Source organism: Hordeum vulgare, chromosome 2H (assembly GCF_904849725.1).
Source record: "Hordeum vulgare subsp. vulgare chromosome 2H, MorexV3_pseudomolecules_assembly, whole genome shotgun sequence".
Classification (NCBI taxonomy): Eukaryota; Viridiplantae; Streptophyta; class Magnoliopsida; order Poales; family Poaceae; genus Hordeum; species Hordeum vulgare.
Genome location: NC_058519.1, coordinates 656,925,997 through 656,949,333, shown reverse-complemented (window position 1 = coordinate 656,949,333; position 23,337 = coordinate 656,925,997).

Sequence of the window (23,337 nt, the reverse complement as noted above, 5' to 3'; positions counted from 1 at the left end):
GCGAAAGTTTTTATTAGTAATCGAAAAAAAGTGCTAAACGCATACTCCTAGGGGAAGGTTTGGTAGGTGTTAACAATCGCGCGATCCCGACCGCAACACAAAGGATGACAATCAATAAATCAATTATGCTCCGACTTCCTAACATAGCGGTTCACCATACGTGCATGCTACGGGAATCACTAACTTCAACACAAGTATTTCTAGATTCACAATACCCTACTAACATAACTCTAATATTACCAAATCCATTTCGCAAAACCAATTGAGAGGAATCAAACTTCTCTTTACTAATCAATGCACATGAATATGGAAGTCTTTATTATATCCTCTTTGGATGCCTATCATCTTTAGGACTACTTTCATAGCACAAGCCAATTACCAAGCTACTCAAAAAGATCACTCTAAAAAAGATATAATTGAAGATCGAGAGTTCTTATTTCTCCAAAATATGACAGCGCCGTGCTCTAAAAAGATATAAGTGAAGCACTAGAGTAAAGTTATCTAGCTCAAATGATGTAAGCGAAGCTGAAGGAATATTCTAGCAAATTCACGATGAATGCATGTCTCTCTCAAAAGGTGTGCAGCAAGGATGATTGTGACACAAAAAAAAGAAAATACTCCTATAATACACGACTCTCCAAGCAAAACACATATCATGTGGTGAATAAAAATATAGCTCCAAGTAACGTTACCGATGGATTGAAGACGAAAGAGGGGATGCCTTCCCGAGGCATCCCCAAGCTTAGGCTTTTTGGTGTCCTTGAATTTGGCTTGGGATGCCTTGAGAATCCCCAAGCTTGAGATCTTTCCACTCTTTATCCTATTGTTCATGAGAACATCACCCAAAACTTGAAAACTTCACAACACAAAACTTAAACAGAAACTCGTGATATCATTAGCATAAGAAAACAAACTACCAACTCTTCAGGTACTATAGCAAATTTGATTTCTATTTATATTAGTGTTAGATTACTGTATTCTCACTTTTCCATGGCTAGTACCCCCCCCCCCCCGATACTATCCATAGTTTCATCAAAATAAGCAATCAACACAACAAAAACAGAATCTTTCAAAAACAGACCAGTCTGTAGCAATCTGTATACTTCGTATACTTCTGTTATCTCAAAAATTCTGAAAAATTACGACAATTTGGGAAATTGGCATATAAAACAGCATAAAAAAGAATCAATTCAAAATATCTTTCTGGATAAAAATGACAAATAATTTTGTGAGTGAAAAGTTTCTGTCTTTTTCAGCAAGATCAAAGAACCATCACCAAAACTGATCATAAAGGTTTTGCTTGGCACAAACACAAAAAGAAACACAAAAGACACAATCATAACAGAATTAGGATGGTGTGGACACAACAAAACAGAAAGCAAAAAGGCAAAGATAAATTCATTGTGTTGCCTCCCAACAAGCGCTATTGTTTAACGCCCTTAGCTAGGCATAAGGCGATAGAATCACGTATCGTCGTCTTTGGTGCTCAAACCATAAGTAGCCCTCATCATGGATTCATAAGGCAATCTTATTTTCTTTCTAGGAAAATGTTCCATGCCCTTCTTTAATGGAAATTTAAATCTAATATTCCCTTCCTCCATATCAATGACATCACCGATAGTCCTTAGGAAAGGTCTACCAAGAATGATAGGACATGTCAGATTGCAATCAATATCAAGCACAATGAAATCCATGGGTACATAGTTCCTATTTGCAATAATAAGAACATCATTGATCCTTCCCATGGGTTTCTTAAAAGTGAATCCGCAAGATGCAAATTAAGAGAGCACTCATCAATCTCATTGAAGCCTAGAACATCACATAAAGACTTTGGAATAGCAGAAACGCTAGCACCCAAATCACACAAAGCATTGCATTCATAGTTTTTGATCTTGATTTTGATAGTAGGTTCCCACTCATCATGAAGTTTTCTAGGAATAGAAACTTCCAATTCAAGTTTCTCTTCAAGAGATTTCATCATAGCATCGACGATATGATCGGTAAAGGCTTTGTTTTGACTATAAGCGTGTGGAGAGTTTAGCATGGATTGCATCAAGGAAATACATTCGATCAAAGAGCAACTATCATAATTGAATTCCCTGAAATCCAAAGTAGTAGTTTCATTACTACTCAAAGTTTTGATATCCTCTACTCCACTTTCAATGCTTTTAACATCAAGATAGATAGACTCCGAATCATTGGACGTTTCTCAACCAAAGTGGATTCATATCCAGCCCCATCATCATTGGTTTGACATTAGAAAACAAGGATTCAATAGGAGTCACACCAAGCACTTTGAGATCTTCGTGATTCTTGATACGTCTCAAACGTATCTATAATTTTTGATGGTTTCATGCTGTTATCTTGTCATCTTTGGATGTTTTATGTACCTTTTACATCTTTTTTGGGACTAACTTATTAATTCAGTGCCAAGTGCCAGTTCCTGTTTTTTCTTTGTTTTTGGCTCTTTTGAGATCTGATTTTGGAACGGAGTCCAAACGGAATAAAATCCCCAAAATGATTTTTTCCCGAACGGAAGAAGATCAGGGGGCCTGTGGGCCAAGCGAGGAGGGCTGCAGGGAGCCCACAAGCCCCCACTCCGCCACCAGGGGGGAGGCGGCGGTGGGCAGGCTTGTGGCCTCTCTGAGTGCCCCTGACCTAGATCTTTGGCTTATATATTCCCTAAAATACAGCCAAAATCAGGGGAGCCTCGAAAATACTTTTCTTCCGCCGCAAGCTTCCGTTTCCGCGAGATCTCATCTGGAGACCCTTCCCGGCGCCCTGCCGGAGGGGACTTTGGAGTTGGAGGGCTTCTTCTTCATCATCATCGCCCCTCCAATGACTCGTGAGTATTTCACCTCAGACCTACGTGTCCGTAGTTAGTAGCTAGATGGCTTCTTCTCTCTCTTGGATCTTCAATACAAAGTTCTCAATGATCTTCATGGAGATCTATCCGATGTAATCTTCTTTGGCGGTGTGTTTGTCGAGATCCGATGAATTGTGGATTTATGATCAGATTATCTATGATATATATTTGAGTCTTTGCTGATTTCTTATATGCATGATTTGATATCCTTGTAAGTCTCTCCGAGTCTTGGGTTTTGTTTGGCCAACTAGATCTATGATTCTTGCAATGGGAGAAGTGCTTGGTTTTGGGTTCTTACCATGTGGTGACCTTTCCAGTGACAGTAGGGGCAGCAAGGCACACATTAAGTAGTTGCCATCAAGGGTAACAAGATGGGCTCTGTCGTTGATATGAGATTGTCCATCTACATCATGTTATCTTGCTTAAGGCGTTACTCTGTTCTTTTGGACTTAATACACTAGATGCATGCTGGATAGCGGTCGACGTGTGGAGTAATAGTAGTAGATGCAGATAGTATCGGTCTACTTGTTTTGGACATGGTGCCTATAGATATAATCATTGCAATAGATGACGTCACGACTTTGCGCAGTTCTATCAATTGCTCGACAGTAATTTGTTCACCCGCCGTCTACTTTCTTTCATGAGAGAAGCCACTAGTAAACACTACGGCCCCGGGGTCTATTCACATCTATCGTTTCCACTTTTGCTTTTACTTTGCTTTGTTACTTTGTTGCTTTCAGTTCTCACTTGGCGAACAATCTATAAGGGATTGACAACCCCTTCATAGCGTTGGGAGCAAGCTTTTTGTGTTTGTGCAGGATCTTGTGATACTCCTCCACTGGATCGGTACCTTGGTTCTCAAACTGAGGGAAATACTTACCACCGCTTCGAGGGAACACCAACGCAAGGCTCCAAGGCCACGGGGGAAATCCTTTGCATATTTGCCTAGGAAGTCCCTTAAGGCGTAGCCATAGCAGAAGGATTCCTGGTGCCGTCAACACGACTATTTCTGGCGCCGTTGGAAAGTCTTTTGTTGCAGTAGCAATTCTCATCACAAATTTCAGGTTTAGCAGCCATTTTGTTGACTAAGGTAGCCTGTTTATGAAAAATTTGGCCTACTAATTTTTCAAGACGAGCAAACTAAGAATTTAGCGCAAGGAATTCTTTGGCCATATCATCAACTTCTTTATTCATAAAAGCCATAAAAGAATTTTTCTCCCTTAGTTCTCTACGAAAGTAACTATTATAATCAAACTGTGTAGACATGAAGCCTTTAACACTAGTTTCAATCTCTTCCAACCTTGTATAGTAAGCATCATAATCCTTTGGTTGTGCCATACAGCTCTTAGCAAGTAGACAAGCACACAAGTGAACAGAAAGCAAGCGAAAGAAAAGCGCGAACGAAAAAGGAAAATATTTTTGTATTTTTTTCATAAGTGGGGGAGAGGAAAACAAGAGGCAAAAAAAGTAAATGCAAGAGATGAGTTTGCGATAATTACTTGGATAAGCTTCACTTAGAATAGTCCCCGGTGCCAGAAATTGACACGTTAGAGGAAGACTACTCTTGACTCGATGCTCCCCGGCAAGGGCGCCAGAAATTGGCACGTTGACGGGAGACTATTCTTGGCTTGATCCTCCTCCCCGGCAACGGCGCCATAAATTCTTCTTGCTACCTCTTGAGCTTGCGTTGGTTTTTCCCTTGAAGAGGAAAGGGTGATGCAGCACAGTAGTAGTAATTATTTCCCTCAGTTTGAGAACCAAGGTATCAATACAGTAGGAGTATCAAGGCAAGTCTCCAAAGTACCTGCACAAAAACAACAAACTTGCACCCAATGCTACAAAGGGGTTGTCAATCCCTTCACGATTTATTGCAAGGTGAGATCTAAAGGCGGAAAGTGTAACAAAGTAAATGTGTAAGGCTGAAAATATGATGTGAAGTAGTCCAGGGGCCATAGTATTCACTAGAGGCTTATCTCATGATAGCAAATATTACGGTGGGTGAATGAATTACTGTCGAGCAATTGATAGAACCGCGCAAATTCATGACTATATCTAAGGCAATGAACATACATATAGGCATCATGTCCGAGACAAGTAGACCGATACTTTCTGCATCTACTATTACTCCACACATCGACCGCTATCCAGCATGCATCTAGTGTATTATGTTCATGACAAACGGAGTAACGCCTTAAGCAAGATGACATGATGTAGAGGAATAAATTCATGCAATAGATATAAACCCCATGTTTTTACCCTTGATGGAAACAACACGATACATGCCTCGCTACCCCTTCTGTCACTGGGTGAGGTCACCGTACGGTATGAACCCAAAACCAAGCACTTCTCCCATTGCAAGAATTATAGATCAAGCTGGCCAAACGAAACCCACTACTCGAAGAGAATTACAAGGATATGAAATCATGCATATAAGATATCAAAAGAAACTCAAATAAGATTCATAGATAATCTGATCAAAAATCCACAATTCATCGGATCTCGACAAACACACCGCAAAAGAAGATTACATCGGATAGATCTCCATGAAGACCATGGAGAACTTTGTATTGAAGATCCTTGAGAGAGAAGAAGCCATATAGCTACTATCTATGGACCTGAAGGTCTATGGTGAACTACTCACGCATCATCGGAGAGGCAATGATGTTGATGGAGAAGCCCTCCGTGTCCGAATCCCCCTCCGGCAGGGCACCAGAACGTGCCCCAGATGGGATCTTGCGAAGACACAAGCTTGCGGTGGCAGAAAAGTATTTTCGTGGCTCTTTCCCGTGGTTTCAGATTTTTCAGGGATTTATAGGTAGGGCAGGGGAGCCACAAGGGGCTGATACGTCTCCAACGTATCTATAATTTTTGATGGTTCCATGCTATTATCTTGTCAAACTTTGGATGTTTTGTATGCCTTTTATATCTTTTTTGGGACTAACTTATTAACTCAGTGCCAAGTGCTAGTTCCTGTTTTTGACCCTTTTCAGAGGAGAATATTAAACGGAGTCCAAACGGAATAAAACCTCCAAAAAGATTTTTTTCAGAATAGAAGATACACAGGGAGCTTGGGAACCAAGGCAGAGGCCACCAGGGGAGGCCACAAGCCCCCTAGGCACGGCCAGTGGGGGCCTGCGCCTAGCAGGCTTGTGGGCCCCCTGTGGATCGTCTGCCCTACTTCTTCCTCCTATAAATCCCCGAAAAATCCAAAACCATGAGAGAGATCCACGAAAATACTTTTCCGCCGCCGCAAGCTTCTGTCTCGGCAAGATCCCATCTGGGGCACGTTCTGGTGCCCTGCCGGAGGGGGGACTCTTATACGGAGGGCTTCTTCATCAACACCATTGCCTCTCCGATGATGCGTGAGTAGTTCATCATAGACCTTCGGGTCCATAGCTAGTAGCTAGATGGCTTCTTCTCTCTCTTGGATCTTCAATACAAAGTTCTCCATGATCTTCATGGAGATCTATCCGATGTAATCTTCTTTTGTGGTCTGTTAGTCGAGATCCGATCAATTGTGGATTTATGATTAGATTATCTATGAATCCTATTTGAGTTTCTTCTGATCTCTTATATGCATGATTTCATATCCTTGTAATTCTCTTCGAGTTGTGGGTTTTGTTTGGCCAACTTGATCTATGATTCTTGCAATGGGAGAAGTGCTTGGTTTTGGGTTCATACCGTGCGGTGACCTCACCCAGTGACAAAAGGGGTAGCGAGGCACGCATCGTGTTGCTGCCATCAAGGGTAAAAATATGGGGTTTATATCTATTGCATGAATTTATCCCTCTACATCATGTCATCTTGCTTAAGGCGTTACTCTGTTCGTGATGAACTCAATACACTAGCGGTCGATATGTGGAGTAATAGTAGTAGATGCAGAAAGTATCGGTCTACTTGTCTCGGACGTGATGCCTATATGTATGATCATTGCCTTAGATATCGTCATGACTTTGCGCGGTTCTATCAATTGCTCGACAGTAATTCGTTCACCCACCGTAATATTGGCTATCTTGAGAGAAGCCTCTAGTGAACACTATGGCCCCGGGTCTACTTCACATCAAATTTTCCGCCTTACACTTTTACTTTGTTGCACTTTCCGCCTTCATATCTCACCTTGCAATCAATCGTGAAGGGATTGACAACCCCTTTCTAGCGTTGGGTGCAAGTTTGCTGTTTTTGCGCAGGTACAACGGTGCTTCATCTTGATACTCCTACTGGATTGATGTTGGGTAACGTAGCATAAATTCAAAATTTTCCTACGCTTATTCAGATCTTCCTATGGAGAGACCAGCAACGAGAGAGGGGTAAGAGCATCTTCATACCTTTGAAGATCGCTAAGCGGAAGCGTTGCTACAACGCGGTTGATGGAGTCGTACTCGCAGCCATTCGGATCTAGTGCCGAACTACGGCACCTCCGCGTTCAACACACGTGCAGCCCGGTGACGTCTCCCGCACGTTGATCCAGCAAGGAGGAGGGAGAGGTTGGGGTAGAACTCCAGCAGCACGACGGTGTGGTGTCGATGGAGAGACGAGGTCTCCCGGCAGGGCTTCGCCAAGCCCCGGCAGAGAGGAGGAGGAAGAAGAGCAGGGCTGCGCCGAGGGAGAGGGAAAACCGTGTGTTCCCCAATGGCCAAAGTGCCCACTATATATAGGGGAAGGGGAGAGGGGGTGCCACCCCTAGGGTTCCCACCCTAGGGGGTGCGGCAGCCCCCCAGATGGGAGGTGCGGCGGCCAGAGGGGGAGGAGGGGGTGGCGCACCATCTGGTGGGCCTTAGGCCCACCTGGCTTAGGGTTTGCCCCCTTTCTCTCCCCTGCGCATTGGGCTGAGTGGGGAGGCGCACCAGCCCACCTAGGGGCTGGATACCACCCCCACTTGGTCCACCTTACCTCCCGGGGTCGTTGCCCCCCTTCGGTGGTCCCCCGGGGCCACCTCCGGTGGTCCCGGTGGTCCCGGTACGTTACCGGTGCTCCCACTTGCTCCATGATGATCTCATCGGATGAACCACGATGTCAAGGATTCAATCAATCCCGTATACGATTCCCTTTGTCTGTCGGTATAGAACTTGCCCGAGATTCTATCGTCGGTATACCTATACCTTGTTCAATCTCGTTATCGGTAAGTCTCTTTACTCGTTTCGTAGCACGTCATCGTGTGACTAACTCCTTAGTCACATTGAGCTCATGATGATGTTCTACAGAGTGGGCCCAGAGATACCTCTCCGTCACACGGAGTGACAAATCCCGATCTCGATTCGTACCAACCCAACAGACACTTTCGGAGGTACCCGTAGTGCACCTTTATAGTCACCCAGTTACGTTGTGACGTTTGATACACCCAAAGCACTCCTATGGTATCCGGGAGTTGCACAATCTCACGGTCGAAGGAAAAGATACTTGACATTAGAAAAGCTTTAGCATACGAACAATATGATCTAGTGCTATGCTTAGGATTGGGTCTTGTCCATCACATCATTCTCCTAATGATGTGATCCCGTTATCAATGACATCTAATGCCCATGATCACGAAACCATGATCATCTATTGACTAACGAGCTAGCCAACTAGAGGCTTGCTAGGGACACATTGTGATCTATTTATTCACACATGTATCACTGTTTCCTGTTAATACAATTATAGCATGAACAATAGACGATTATCATGAACAAGGAAATATGATAATAACCATTTTATTATTGCCTCTAGGGCATATTTCCAACAGTCTCCCACTTGCACTAGAGTCAATAATCTAGTTACATTGTGATGTATCGAACACCCATAGCATTATGGTGTTGATCATGTTTTGCTCGTGGAAGAGGTTTAGTCAACGGGTCTGCAATATTCAGATCCGTGTGTACTTTACAAATATCTATCACTCCACTCTGGACATGGTCCTGGATGGAGTTGTAGCGGCGTTTGATGTGCTTCGTCTTCCGGTGAAACCTGGGCTCCTTGGCTATGGCAATGGCCCCAGTGTTATCACAGAAGAGTGTCATTGGACCCGACGCGCTTGGAACCACTCCAAGGTCGGTGATGAGCTCCTTCATCCAAATTCCTTCATGAGCTGCTTCTGAAGCAGCTATGTACTCCGCTTCACATGTAGATGCTGCCACGACTTCTTGCTTGCTGCTGCACCAGCTCATTGCCCCACCATTCAACACATATACGTATCCGGTCTGTGACTTAGAGTCATCCGGATCTGTGTCGAAGCTAGCGTCGACGTAACCCTTTACGACGAGCTCTTCGTCACCTCCACAAACGAGAAACATTTCCTTAGTCCTTTTCAGGTACTTAAGGATATTCTTGACCGCTGTCCAGTGTTCCATACCGGGATCACTTTGGTACCTCCCTACCAAACTTATGGCAAGGTTTATATCAGGTCTGGTACACAGCATGGCATACATTAGAGAGCCCATGGCTGAAGCGTAGGGGACAGAACTCATCTTCTCTCTATCTGCTGCCGTGGTCGGCGACTGAGTCTTACTCAATCTCATACCTTGCAAAACTGGCAAGAACCCTTTCTTTGAGTTTTCCATATCGAACTTCTTCAATATCTTGTCAAGGTATGTACTTTGCGAAAGACCTATGAGGCGTCTCGATCTATCTCTATAGATCTTGATGCCTAATATGTATGCAGCTTCTCCAAGGTCCTTCATTGAAAAACTCTTGTTCAAATAGGCCTTTATGCTCTCCAACATCTCTATATTATTCCCCATCAATAATATGTCATCCACATACAGTATGAGGAAAGCTACAGAGCTCCCACTCACTTTCTTGTACAGACAGGCTTCTCCGTAAACCTGTATGAACCCAAACGCTTTAATCACCTCATTAAAGCGAATGTTCCAACTCTGAGATGCTTGCACCAGACCATAGATGGAGCGCTGGAGCTTGCATACTTTGTTAGCACCCTTAGGGTCGACAAAACCTTCTGGTTGCATCATATACAACTCTTCCTTAAGGTTCCCGTTAAGGAACGCTGTTTTGACGTCCATTTGCCAAATTTCATAATAATAAAAGGCGGCAATTGCTAACATGATTCGGACTGATTTCAGCTTCGCTACGGGAGAGAAAGTCTCTTCGTAGTAAACTCCTTGAATTTGTCGAAAACCCTTTGCGACAAGTCGAGCTTTGTAAACGGTTACATTACCGTTTGCATCAGTCTTCTTCTTGAAGATCCATTTATTTTCTATGGCTCGCCGGTCATCGGGCAAGTCCACCAAAGTCCATACTTTGTTCTCATACATGGATCCTATCTCGGATTTCATAGCCTCAAGCCATTTGTTGGAATCCGGGCCCGCCATCGCTTCTTCATAGTTCGAAGGTTCACCGTTGTCTAACAACATGATTTCCATCACAGGGTTGCCGTACCACTCTGGTGCGGAGCGTGCCCTTGTGGACCTTCGTGGTTCAGTAGTAACTTGATCCGAAGCTTCATGATCATCATCATTAACTTCCTCTACAGTTGGTGTAGGCGCCACAGGAACAACTTCCCGTGCTGCGCTACTATCCTGTTCGAGAGGGGGTGTAATTACCTCATCAAGTTCTACCTTCCTCCCACTTACTTCTTTCGAGAGAAACTCTTTCTCTAGAAAGGATCCGTTCTTGGCAACAAAGGTTTTACCTTCGGATCTAAGATAGAAGGTATACCCAATAGTTTCCTTAGGGTATCCTATGAATACGCATTTCTCCGCTTTGGGTTCGAGCTTTTCTGGTTGAAGTTTCTTCACATAAGCATCGCAGCCCCAAACTTTAAGAAACGACAACTTAGGTTTCTTGCCAAACCATAGTTCATACGGTGTCGTCTCAACGGATTTAGACGGTGCCCTATTTAAAGTGAATGTTGCAGTTTCTAATGCGTATCCCCAAAATGATAGCGGTAAGTCGGTAAGAGACATCATAGATCGTACCATATCTAATAAAGTGCGATTACGACGTTCAGACACTCCGTTGCGTTGCGGTGTGCCAGGCGGCGTTAGTTGTGAAACAATTCCACACTTCCTTAGGTGTGTGCCAAACTCGTGACTCAAATATTCTCCTCCACGATCAGATCGTAGACATTTAATTTTTCTGTCACGTTGATTCTCAACCTCACTCTGAAATTCCTTGAACTTTTCAAACGTCTCAGATTTGTGCTTCATCAAGTAGATATACCCATACCTACTCAAATCATCGGTGAGGGTGAGAACATAACGATAACCACTGCGAGCTTCAACGTTCATTGGACCACATACATCAGTATGTATTATTTCCAATAAGTCGGTTGCTCTCTCCATTATTGCAGAGAATGTAGTCTTAGTCATCTTGCCCATGAGGCACGGTTCGCATGTGTCAAATGATTCAAAGTCAAGAGACTCTAATAGTCCATCAGTATGGAGCTTCTTCATGCGCTTAACGCCGATATGACCAAGGCGGCAGTGCCACAAGTATGTGGGACTATCATTATCAACTTTACATCTTTTGGTACTCACACTATGAATATATGTAACATCACGATCGAGATTCATCAAGAATAAACCATTCACCAGCGGAGCATGACCATAAAACATATCACTCATATAAATAGAACAACCATTATTCTCTGACTTAAATGAGTAGTCGTCTCGCATTAAGCAAGACCCTGATACAATGTTCATGCTTAAAGCTGGTACTAAATAACAATTATTAAGATTTAAAACTAATCCCGATGGTAGATGTAGAGGTAGCGTGCCGACGGCGATCACATCGACCTTTGAACCATTCCCGACGCGCATCGTCACCTCGTCCTTGGCCAGTCTCCGCTTATTCCGCAGTTCCTGCTTTGAGTTGCAAATGTGAACAACAGCATCGGTATCAAATACCCAGGAGCTACTACGAGCGCTGGTAAGGTACACATCAATAACATGTATATCACATATACCTTTAACGTTGCCGGCCTTCTTGTCCGCTAAGTATTTGGGGTAGTTCCGCTTCCAGTGACCCTTTCCCTTGCAATAGAAGCACTCAGTCTCAGGCTTGGGTCCGTTCCTTTTCTTCTTCCCGGCATCTGGCTTACCGGGCGCGGCAACAGCTTTGCCGTCTTTCTTGAAGTTCTTCTTACCCTTGCCTTTCTTGAAACTAGTGGTCTTGTTGACCATCAACACTTGATGCTCTTTCTTGATTTCTACTTCCGCAGACTTGAGCATCGAGTACAACTCGGGAATGGTCTTCTCCATCCCTTGCATGTTGTAGTTAAGCACAAAGCCTTTGTAGCTTGGTGGGAGAGACTGGAGGATTCTGTCAATTATAGCATCATCCGGAAGTTCGACTCGAAGTGAAGTCAGACGACCGTGTAACCCAGACATTTTGAGTATGTGCTCACTGACAGAACTGTTCTCCTCCATCTTACAGCTAAAGAACTTGTCGGAGACTTCATATCTCTCGACACGGGCATGAGCTTGAAAAACTAGCTTCAGCTCCTGGAACATCTCATATGCCCCGTGTTGCTCAAAACGCCTTTGGAGCCCCGTTTCTAAACTGTATAACATGCCACACCTAACCAGAGAGTAGTCATCACTCCGCGTTTGCCAGACGTTCAGAATGTCCTGGGCTGCTGCGGGAGCGGGAGGGTCACCTAGCGGCGCATAAAGGACATAATCCTTTTTAGCTGCTTCAAGGATGAGCTTCAAGTTGCGAACCCAGTCCGCATAGTTGCTACCATCATCTTTCAGCTTTCTTTTCTCTAGGAATGTGTTGAAATTGAGGTTGACGTTGGACATCTACAATATTTATAAAGACAAATTTTAGACTAAGTTCATGACAATTAAGTTCATTTAATCAAATTAAGTATGAACTCCCACTTAAATCGACATCCCTCTAGTCATCTAAGTGATACATGATCCATGTTGACTAACCCGTGTCCGATCATCACGTGAGACGGACTAGTCACCATGGTGAGCAACTCCATGCTGATCGTATTCAACCATACGACTCATGTTCGACCTTTCGGTCTCTTGTATTCGAGGTCATGTCTGTACATGCTAAGCTCGTCGAGTCAACCTAGGTGTTTCGCGTGTGTAAATCTGGCTTACACCCGTTGTATGCGAACGTTAGAATCTATCACACCCGATCATCACGTGGTGCTTCGAGACAACGAACCTTCGCAACGGTGCACACTTAGGGGAATACGTTATCGAAATTTTAAGAGGGGTCATCTTATTATGCTACCGTCGTTCTAAGCAATAAGATGTAAAACATGATAAACATCACAATGCAATCATATAGTGACATGATATGGCCATTATCATCTTTGCTCTTTCGATCTCCATCTTCAGGCATCGCATGATCATCATCGTCACCGGCGTGGCACCATGATCTCCATCATCATGATCTCCATCATCGTGTCTCCGTGAAGTCGTCACGCCAACTACTACTATCACTACTACTATAGCTAACCGTTAGCAATGAAGTAAAAGTAGTAAGCACATGGCGTTGCATCTCATACAATAAATTAAGACAACGCCTATGGCTCCTGCCGGTTGTCATACTCATCGACATGCAAGTCGTGAAACCTATTACAATAACATGATCATCTCATACATCATACATGCAACATCACAACTTTGGCCATATCACATCACATGTCAAACCCTGCAAAAACAAGTTAGACGTTCTCTAATTGTAGTTGCAAGTTTTACGTGGCTGATTTGGGTTTCTAGCAAGAACGCCTTCTTACCTACGTGACAGCCACAACGATGATATGCCAAAGCTGTTTACCCTTCATAAGGACCCTTTTCATCAAATCCAATCCGACTAGAGTAGGAGAGACAGACACCCGCTAGCCACCTTTATGCACGGTGTGCATGACTGTCGGTGGAACCAGTCTCACGTAAGCGTACGTGTAAAGTCGGTCCGGGCCGCTTCATCCCACAATACCGCCGGAAAACAATAAGACTAGTAGCGGCAAGCAAATTGACAAATCATCGTCCACAACTTTTGTGTTCTACTCGTGTATAGAATCTACGCATAGAAAACCTCGTTCTGATACCACTGTTGGGTAATGTAGCATAAATTCAAAATTTTCCTACGCTTATTCAGATCTTCCTATGGAGAGACCAGCAATGAGAGAGGGGGTAAGAGCATCTTCATACCTTTGAAGATCGCTAAGCGGAAGCATTGCTAGAACGCGGTTGATGGAGTCGTACTCGCAGCGAATCCGATCTAGTGCCGAACTACGGCACCTCCGCGTTCAACACACGTGCAGCCCGGTGACGTCTCCCGCACCTTGATCCAGCAAGGAGGAGGGAGAGGTTGGGGAAGAACTCTAGCAGCACGACGGCGTGGTGTCGATGGAGAGACGAGGTCTCCCGGCAGGGCTTCGCCAAGCATCGGCAGAGAGGAGGAAGAAGAGCAGGGCTGCGCCGAGGGAGAGGGAAAACCGTGTGTTCCCCAATGGCCAAAGTGCCCACTATATATAGGGGAAGGGGAGAGGGGGTTCCACCTCTAGGGTTCCCACCCTAGGGGGTGCGGCAGCCGCCCCAGATGGGAGGTGCGGCGGCCAGAGGGGGAGGAGGGGGTGACGCACCATCTGGTGGGCCTTAGGCCCACCTGGCTTAGGGTTTGCCCCCCCTTTCTCTCCCCTGCGCATTGGGCTGAGTGGGGAGGCGCACCAGCCCACCTAGGGGCTGGATACCACCCCCACTTGGTCCACCTTACCTCCCGGGGTCGTTGCCCCCCTTCGGTGGTCCCCCGGGGCCACCTCCGGTGGTCCCGGTGGTCCCGGTACGTTACCGGTGATGCCCGAAACACTTCCGGTATCCGAAACCATGCGTCCTATATATCAATCTTTACCTCCGGACCTTTCCGGAGCTCCTCATGACGTCCGGGATCTCATCCGAGACTCCGAATAACTTTCGGTAACCTCGTATAATAATTCCCTATAACCCTAGCGTCATCGAACCTTAAGTGTGTAGACCCTACGGGTTCGGGAGACATGCAGACATGACCGAGACACCTCTCTGGCCAATAACCATCAGCGGGGTCTGGATACCCATGGTGGCTCCCACTTGCTCCATGATGATCTCATCGGATGAACCACGATGTCAAGGATTCAATCAATCCCGTATACGATTCCCTTTGTCTGTCGGTATAGAACTTGCCCGAGATTCTATCGTCGGTATACCTATACCTTGTTCAATCTCGTTACCGGTAAGTCTCTTTACTCGTTCCGTAGCACGTCATCGTGTGACTAACTCCTTAGTCACATTGAGCTCATGATGATGTTCTACTGAGTGGGCCCAGAGATACCTCTCCGTCACATGGAGTGACAAATCCCGATCTCGATTCGTACCAACCCAACAGACACTTTCGGAGGTACCCGTAGTGCACCTTTATAGTCACCCAGTTACGTTGTGACGGTTGATACACCCAAAGCACTCCTATGGTATTCGGGAGTTGCACAATCTCACGGTCGAAGGAAAAGATACTTGACATTAGAAAAGCTTTAGCATACGAACAATACGATCTAGTGCTATGCTTAGGATTGGGTCTTGTCCATCACATCATTCTCCTAATGATGTGATCCCGTTATCAATGACATCTAATGCCCATGATCAGGAAACCATGATCATCTATTGACTAACGAGCTAGCCAACTAGAGGCTTGCTAGGGACACATTGTGATCTATTTATTCACACATGTATCACTGTTTCCTGTTAATACAATTATAGCATGAACAATAGACGATTATCATGAACAAGGAAATATGATAATAACCATTTTATTATTGCCTCTAGGGCATATTTCCAACAATTGATACCTTGGTTCTCAAACTGAGGGAAATACTTACTGCTACTGTGTTGCATCACCCTTACCTCTTCAAGGGAAAAATCCAACTCAAGCTCAAGAGGTAGCAGGGGCCCACAAGCCTGCTAGGCCCGCCCCCCTAGGCCGGGCCTGGGTGGCTTGTGACCTCCTTCGAGGTCCCTTGCCTTGGTTCTCAAGTCTCCTGCGTGTCTTCTGTTATGGAAAAAATCATTCCGCAGGTTTTATTCCGTTTGGACTCCGTTCAATATTCTCCTGTGAAAAAGGTCAAAAACACGGAAAAAACAGGAACTGGCACTTGGCACTGAGTTAATAGGTTAGTCCCCAAAAAGATATAAAATAGCATATTCATGCATACAAAACATCCAAAGATGACAAGATAATAGCATGGAACCATTAAAAATTATAGATACGTTGTAGACGTATCAACTAACAAGGAAATTGTTTCCTTTCGAAATAACATGGTCTTAGAATGTTATCCCTACAAAATCATATGTTGTGACCATGCTCCATCTTCACCACACAAAGTATCTAAATCATGCACAACCCGATGAAAGTCAAGCAATTTTTTCACACTTTTTATGTTCTCAAACCTTTTCAACTCCCACGCAATACATGAGCGTGAGCCATGTATATAGCACTATAGGTGGAATAGAATATGGTGGAGCCTACAAAAAAAAGGAGGAGAAGATAGTCTCACATCAACTAGGCGTATCAACAGGCTATGGAGATGCCCATCAATAGATATTAATGCGAGTGAGTAGGGATTGCCATGCAACAAATGCACTAGAGCTATAAGTCTATGAAAGCTCAAAAGGAAAACTAAGTGGTTGTGCAAAAGGTGAAATTCCACTAGTTATATGAAAGTAACAAAATAGGAGACTCTCTATGAAGAACATGGTGCTATTTTGAAGCACAAGTGTGGAAAAAGATAGTAGCATTGTCCCTTCTCCCTTTCTCTCATTTTTTTGGGATTCGCTGGCCTCTTTTATTTCTTGTAAAGTCCGGAGACTCATCCCAACTTGTGAGGTAATCATAGCTTCCATCATCCTTTTATCACATGGGAAAATGCTCTAGTACTTCCAGCATAGCAATGACAAAAAAAACGGACAAGCCATGAAAACATCATGCTAACTATCTTACGATCATGCAAACATCATGGCAATGATGGTGCGTGTCATAAAAAACGGGACGATGGTGTTGCATGGCAATATATCTCGGAATGGCTATGAAAATGCCATAATAGGTAGGTATGGTGGCTGTTTTGAGGAAAATATATGGTGGCTGTTTTGAGGAAGGTGGGTTTAATGTACCGGCGAAAGTTGCGCAGTACTAGAGAGGCTAGCAAAGGTGGAAGGGTGAGAGTGCGTATAACCCATGAACTCAACATTAGTCATAAAAAATCACATACTTATTGGAAAAGCCTATTAGTTATCGGAGCAAAGTATTAGACGCATGCTCCTAGGAGAAGGGTTGGTATAGGAGTTAACCATCTCGTGATCCCGACCTCCACACAAAGGTTGACAATCATTAAACAAATCATGCTCCAACTTCATCACATAACGGTTCACCATACGTGCATGCTACGGGAATCACAAGCTTTAACACAAGTATTTCTTCCAATTCACAATTACTTACTAGCAGGACTCTCATATTACCATCTTCATATCTCAAAACTATATGCAAGGAATCAAACTTCTCATCATATTCAATGCACTAATATGAAAGTTTTTATTATATCCCTCTTGGATGCCCATTATATTAGGACTAAATTCATAACATAAACCAATTACCATGCTATTTACAGAACTCTCGAAAAAATATAAGTGAGGTATGAGAGTTTAATAATTTATATAAAATAAAACACCGTTGTGCTCTAAAAGATATAAGTGAAGCACTAGAGCAACATTGCCTAGCTCAAAAGATATAAGTGAAGCACATAGAGTAATTCTAATAAATTCATGATTCAGCGTGTCTCTCTCAAAAGATGTGTGCAATAAGGATTGTGGCAAACTAAAAAGTAAAGACTCATATCATACAAGACGCTCCAAGGAAAACACATATCACGTGGTGAATAAAAATATAGCCTCAAGTAAATTTACCGATGGATTGAAGACGAAAGAGGGGATGCCTTCCGGGGCATCCCCAAGCTTAGGCTTTTTGGTATCTTTTAATATGGCTTGGGGTGCCTTAGGCATCCCCAAGCTTAGGATCTTGCCACTCTTTATTCCATAGTCCATCAAATCTTTACCCAAAACTAGAAAACTTCACAACACAAAACTCAACATAAAACTCATGAGATCCGTTTGTATAAGAAAAATAAATCACCACTTTAGCTACTGTTGTGAACTCATTCTTTATTTATTTGGATGTAAATTTTACTGTATTCCAACTTCTCCATGGCTCATACCTGATGGCAGTCTCCGGCAACGGTGCCAGAAAAATGTTGTTTAGCAGATCTCTAGCAATGGCTGGACGAATGCTATTCTCGATTGCTCAACAATTAGAAATTGTCTTGCAATAACCCACGAGCGCGTGGGATCGAGGCAGTTTTCGAGGGTAGAGTATTCAACCCAAATTTGTTGATTCACCAATAGGAAGTGAGAGGATACTCTCAAGTATTAGCAGCTGAATGTGTCAGATTCAACCACACCTGAAAGATTAATATCTGCAAGCAAAGTATCAACAACAAAGTAGGATGATAACAACGGTGTCCGAAACGATCTGTTGACGGCAGACTATTCCTAAAGATTGTATCAATGGCGCCAGAAGTTGCCCGTTGACGGAAATTGTCTTTTCCCGTCAACGCCAAGCGAACCAGAATTGTAGCAGGTAGCAGCAGTGTAACGAGTAGGAGCAGTGGCAAGGAACAACAGTAGTGACAGCAGTAGCAAGTAGCAACAGTAGCAAGTAACAGCAGAGAAAGTAACAGTAACAGTGGGACAAACTCGTAGGCATTGGGTCGGTGATTTGTTTGGATGATATTCATCATGCAACAGTTATAACACGGAGAGATATGTGGCTAGCTCCCGTTCGTCAATGTGATGTAGGCATGCATTCTGTGTGTCGTCATACATGCTTAGGGAAAAGAACTTGCATGACATCTATTGTCCATCCCTCCCGTGGCAGCGGGGTCCAAAAGGAAACTACGGGATATTAAGGTTCTCCTTTCAATAAAGAATCGGACCAACGCATTAGCACTTGGTGAACACATGAACTCCTCAAACTATGGCCATCACCGGGAGTGGTTCCGGTTATTGTCACTCCGGGGTTGCCGGGTCAAGACACATAGTAGGTAACTACAACTTGCAAGATCGGATCTAAAACACACATATATTGGTGACAACATAATAATTTCAGATCTGAAATCATGGCACTCGGGCCCTAGTGACAAGCATTAAGCATGGCAAAGTAGTAGCAACATCAATCTCAGAACATAGTGGATACTAGGGATCAATCCCCGTCAAAACTAACTCGATTACATGATAGATCTCATCATACTCATCACCGCCCAGCGAGCCTATGAGTAGATTACTCACGAACGATGAAGAGCTTCATGGAATTGGAGAGGGAAGAAGGTTGATGATGATGATGGCGACGATTTCCCCTCTCAGGAGCCCAAAACGGACTCCAGATCTGCCCTCCCGATGAAGAACAGGATGTGGCGGCGCCTCCGTATCGCAAACGCGACGAAATCTTCTCTCTTGATTTTTTCTGGGACGAAAGTGAATTTATAGAGCTGAGTTTGGGGGCGGCAGAGCCACGTGGGCCCCACAAGCTTGCTAGCCGCCACCAGGGGGTGGCGGCTACATGGCTTGTGGCCCATTGGCCCATCCCCTCCGGTGGATCTTTGCGCAGGTATTTTTCATATTTTCCATAAATATTCTTCGTAAATTTTCAGGACGTTCCGAGAACTTTCATTTCTGCACAAAAACAACACCAAGGCAATTCTGCTGAAAACAGCGTCAGTCCAGGTTAGTTCCATTCAAATCATGCAAATTAGAGTCCAAAACAAGGGCAAAAGAGTTTGGAAAAGTAGATACGATGGAGACGTATCAACTCCCCCAAGCTTAAAACCTTGCTTGTCCTCAAGCAACTCAGTTGACAAATTGAGAGAGAAAGAAAAACTTTGACAAACTCTGTTTGATCTTGTTGTTGCAACTATGTCTAACTCATAACCAGAATCTCAGCAAGATCACAAGTTAACCACATAAGCAAGTGACACAAAGGTCTCACGGTGAACTAATATCAATGGCATAATCAGCTAACGAGCAAATAATAATGAGTTTCAAATACCAACACTTCAATCAAAACAAGCATGAAGCAATATGAATAGGTGGTATCTCGCTAGCTCTTTCTGAGATAGCAAAACATAAATGCAGAGCACTTTCTAAGATCAAGGGCTCGTGAATGACAGTGAATAAAGACATGTCGAGGATAACAGGCCTAACATGGAAGATACCAATAGCCCCCCTGTCACCACATGAGCGGTTCGAGCATGCAAAACAAATTATTTCTTGAAGGTTTAGAGAGTGGCACATGCAAATTTACTTGGAACGGCTGGTAGATACCGCAAATATGTAGGTATGGTGGACTCTCATGGAAAAACTTTTGGGTTTATGGAAGTGGATGCACAAGCAGTATTCTGCTTAGTACAAGTGAAGTCTAGCAAAAGACTGGGAAACGGGCAACTAGAGAGCGACAACAGTCATCAGGATGTAATGAGTTTGACTAACATTGAATGCAAGCATGAACAAGATATAAATCACCATGAACACGAACATCATAGAGGCTATGTTGATTTTGTTTCAACTATATGCAGGAACATGCGCCAAGTCAAGCCACTTGAATCATTCAAAGGAGAATACCATCCTATCATACTACATCATAGTCATCTCAATATCAATGTTGGCAATCAAGACAAACCATTATAAGCTCTCAGCTAGTTAAGCATGGCATCAGAAACTATGATCTCTAAGTTGTCATTGCAAAAATGGTTCTCTCACAACAAAGCTGAATCATGCATGACAAGCTAGTCATATTTACAAAAACAAAATAGATAGAGTTCATACCAACTTTTCCACTCTCAGTCACTTCATCATATATCATCATTATTGCCTTTCATTTGCACGATCGAATGATGTGAACAATAATAAGACTGCTCGTGCATTGGACTAAGCTGAATCTGCATGCAAACACAAAGGAGAAGACAAAGTATATGGCTCTTTGAAAGCTAAATAGCTATGCATGCAAGAACCACTAAACATTGTAACCAATATCTTCTACCTTGACCGAAAGAAAAAGAAAACTATTTACATGGGAAAGCTCCCAACAAGCAAAAGAAGAAAGAAAAATCTTTTTGGGTTTTCTCAAAAGGACACAAAACAAGAAAACAAAAACGAAAAATAAACTAGCACGGATAATACAGTGGCAAAGTGTAAACACCGGCTAACAAAGTGAAAGCATAAGCATGAATATAGGGTCGGTGAGAACACGTACTCCCCCAAGCATAGGCTTTTGGCCTAGCTTGGTCTACTCCTAAGGTGGGAAATAACCAGCTCCGGGATATCTGGAGCAGACTGTGGATGCCACTGCTGTGTGAGCTCCTCTGGCTCCCACTGATAAACTGGCGTCTGGTACTCGACTGGCGGCTCGGGCACGGGCACGTGTGGTTGGGCCAAGCCCCAATATGCGTAGATGTCCGAGGGCATAATAGTGTACCTGCCTGCATGAAGATCAAACAAAGAAGGAGCAGGCAAAGTAATAGTCTCTTGAGTACCCTGACTAAATACCAGGTTATAAATCATCCGTCTACTAGCATCTCTATCCAGAAAATAATGGCGAACCATGCTGTCATAATCCAGATATTTCTCAGGAAGAAGCATCTCTCCTTCCTCTCCCAGTCTAACGGGTATCTCAAAGTGTCTGGCAAGACGGGTAGCATAGATACCTCCATAGACGACACCCTTGGAACGGTTGGTGTTCAACCGCTGGGCTACTATAGCACCTAGGCTATAAGTCTTATCGTTATAAAGGCCTTCGCGCAAAACCGGAAGGTCTGGAGAACTAAGTGATCTAGCCTCCCCACGGCCAATCAGACATTTTCCCACAAATAATGAGAAGTACCGAAGCACAGGAAAATGTATGCTAGCAATTCTAGCGCGAGACACTCCTCTCTCCTCTCCAACAACAATAGTACCAATGAAATCCTCCAAGTCCCGTGGACGAGGGTCATGGATATCCCCAACATAAGGTATTTTTCATACATTGCAAAAATCCTGTAGCGTCATGCACTGGGGGATATCGTACACCACGAACTCAACCATGGGAGGATTCTTCCTCGGATAAAAGTTAAAGCTTTGAACAAAAATATTGGTGAGGAGGAGGTATTGCGAGCACTTATCTTCAACGAACGCAGTAAGACATGCGTTCTCCACCAAGTAATAAAAGTCTTCATAAAGCCCAGCGGCGCGCAAAAATTCATCACTTGGCCACTCGCACGCTCGAACTTCTGTGACTCGAGGGACTACGTACTTGGGGTGGTTCTTCTCATCCTCCTTGGGGTTGCGGCTTGAAGAGCCTCTCAAGAACCTCCTCATCTTTTCCTTTTTCTAGCTCTGAAAAAATCTGAAATTTTTAGAGACTTCGAAAGAAAAGTGAATAAAGATTAACCCAACTCATAGCAACTACTCCTACTAGTGCCTAGAGACCGTATCACGCGCTAAAACTACTTGGGACCAGCTAAATCAACATTTGTAGCTCAAGAACAGGGTCACCAAGGTAGCAAGAATACATGAAGGATAAATCACTAGAGCAAAAACTAATTGGACCAATGGAGGAGTCACTTACCAACGAGTAATTTCTCCAAAACGGTTCGGAGAATGGTGCTTTGAGCAAGGAGATCGAAAATCATAGCCAAATGAGCAAGAACACGGGTTTGAGCTACGAAACAATTTTTTCTGGAGGTGGAAGAAGAGGATGGGAGCTGGAATGAGTGGAGGGGGTCCCTGTGGGCCCCACAATCTTGCTAGCCGCCACCAGGGGAGCGGCGGCTGCAGGGCTTGTGGCCCACTGGTCTGGCCCCCAGGCCAGCTCTCAGGCCCAGTATTTTTCAAATATTCCAGCAAAAATCATACTAGATTTTCAGGACCATCGGAGAACTTTTATTTTCGGGGTATTTTTCTCCGGGATGCAAAAACAGAAAACAGGAAAAGCTAAACTAAATCTATCATTTTTCTTCTAAGCAACAAAAAGTGAAAGCTTAAAACAGAGGTATGTGACCCTTTGATTCATCCATTTCATGGTCATCGAAAGAATTCTGTCAATGGGGTTGATCAAGTCCTCATGACAAAACCTTCTCGAATCGCAAGAGAGAATGGAGAATTTTCGAATAGTCACTAAGTCACCTCAATGGAGATATGTATCTCCCCAACAGGCCAATCATACTTCATCTTGACACGAGGAATAGGGCATTCAAAGCTCCCAATGAGAATCGATGAGGTCTTTTCGATAGCATTGATGCAATGTACTTGATATCGTTTCTTCGGAAAGTGCACTATGTGCTCATTACTGTTGACATGGAAGGTGAAATTGCCTTTGTTGCAATCTATAACAGCCCCTGCAGTGTTTAAAAAGGGACTTCCGAGGATGACAGCCATGACATCGTCCTCGGGAATATCCAAGATAACAAA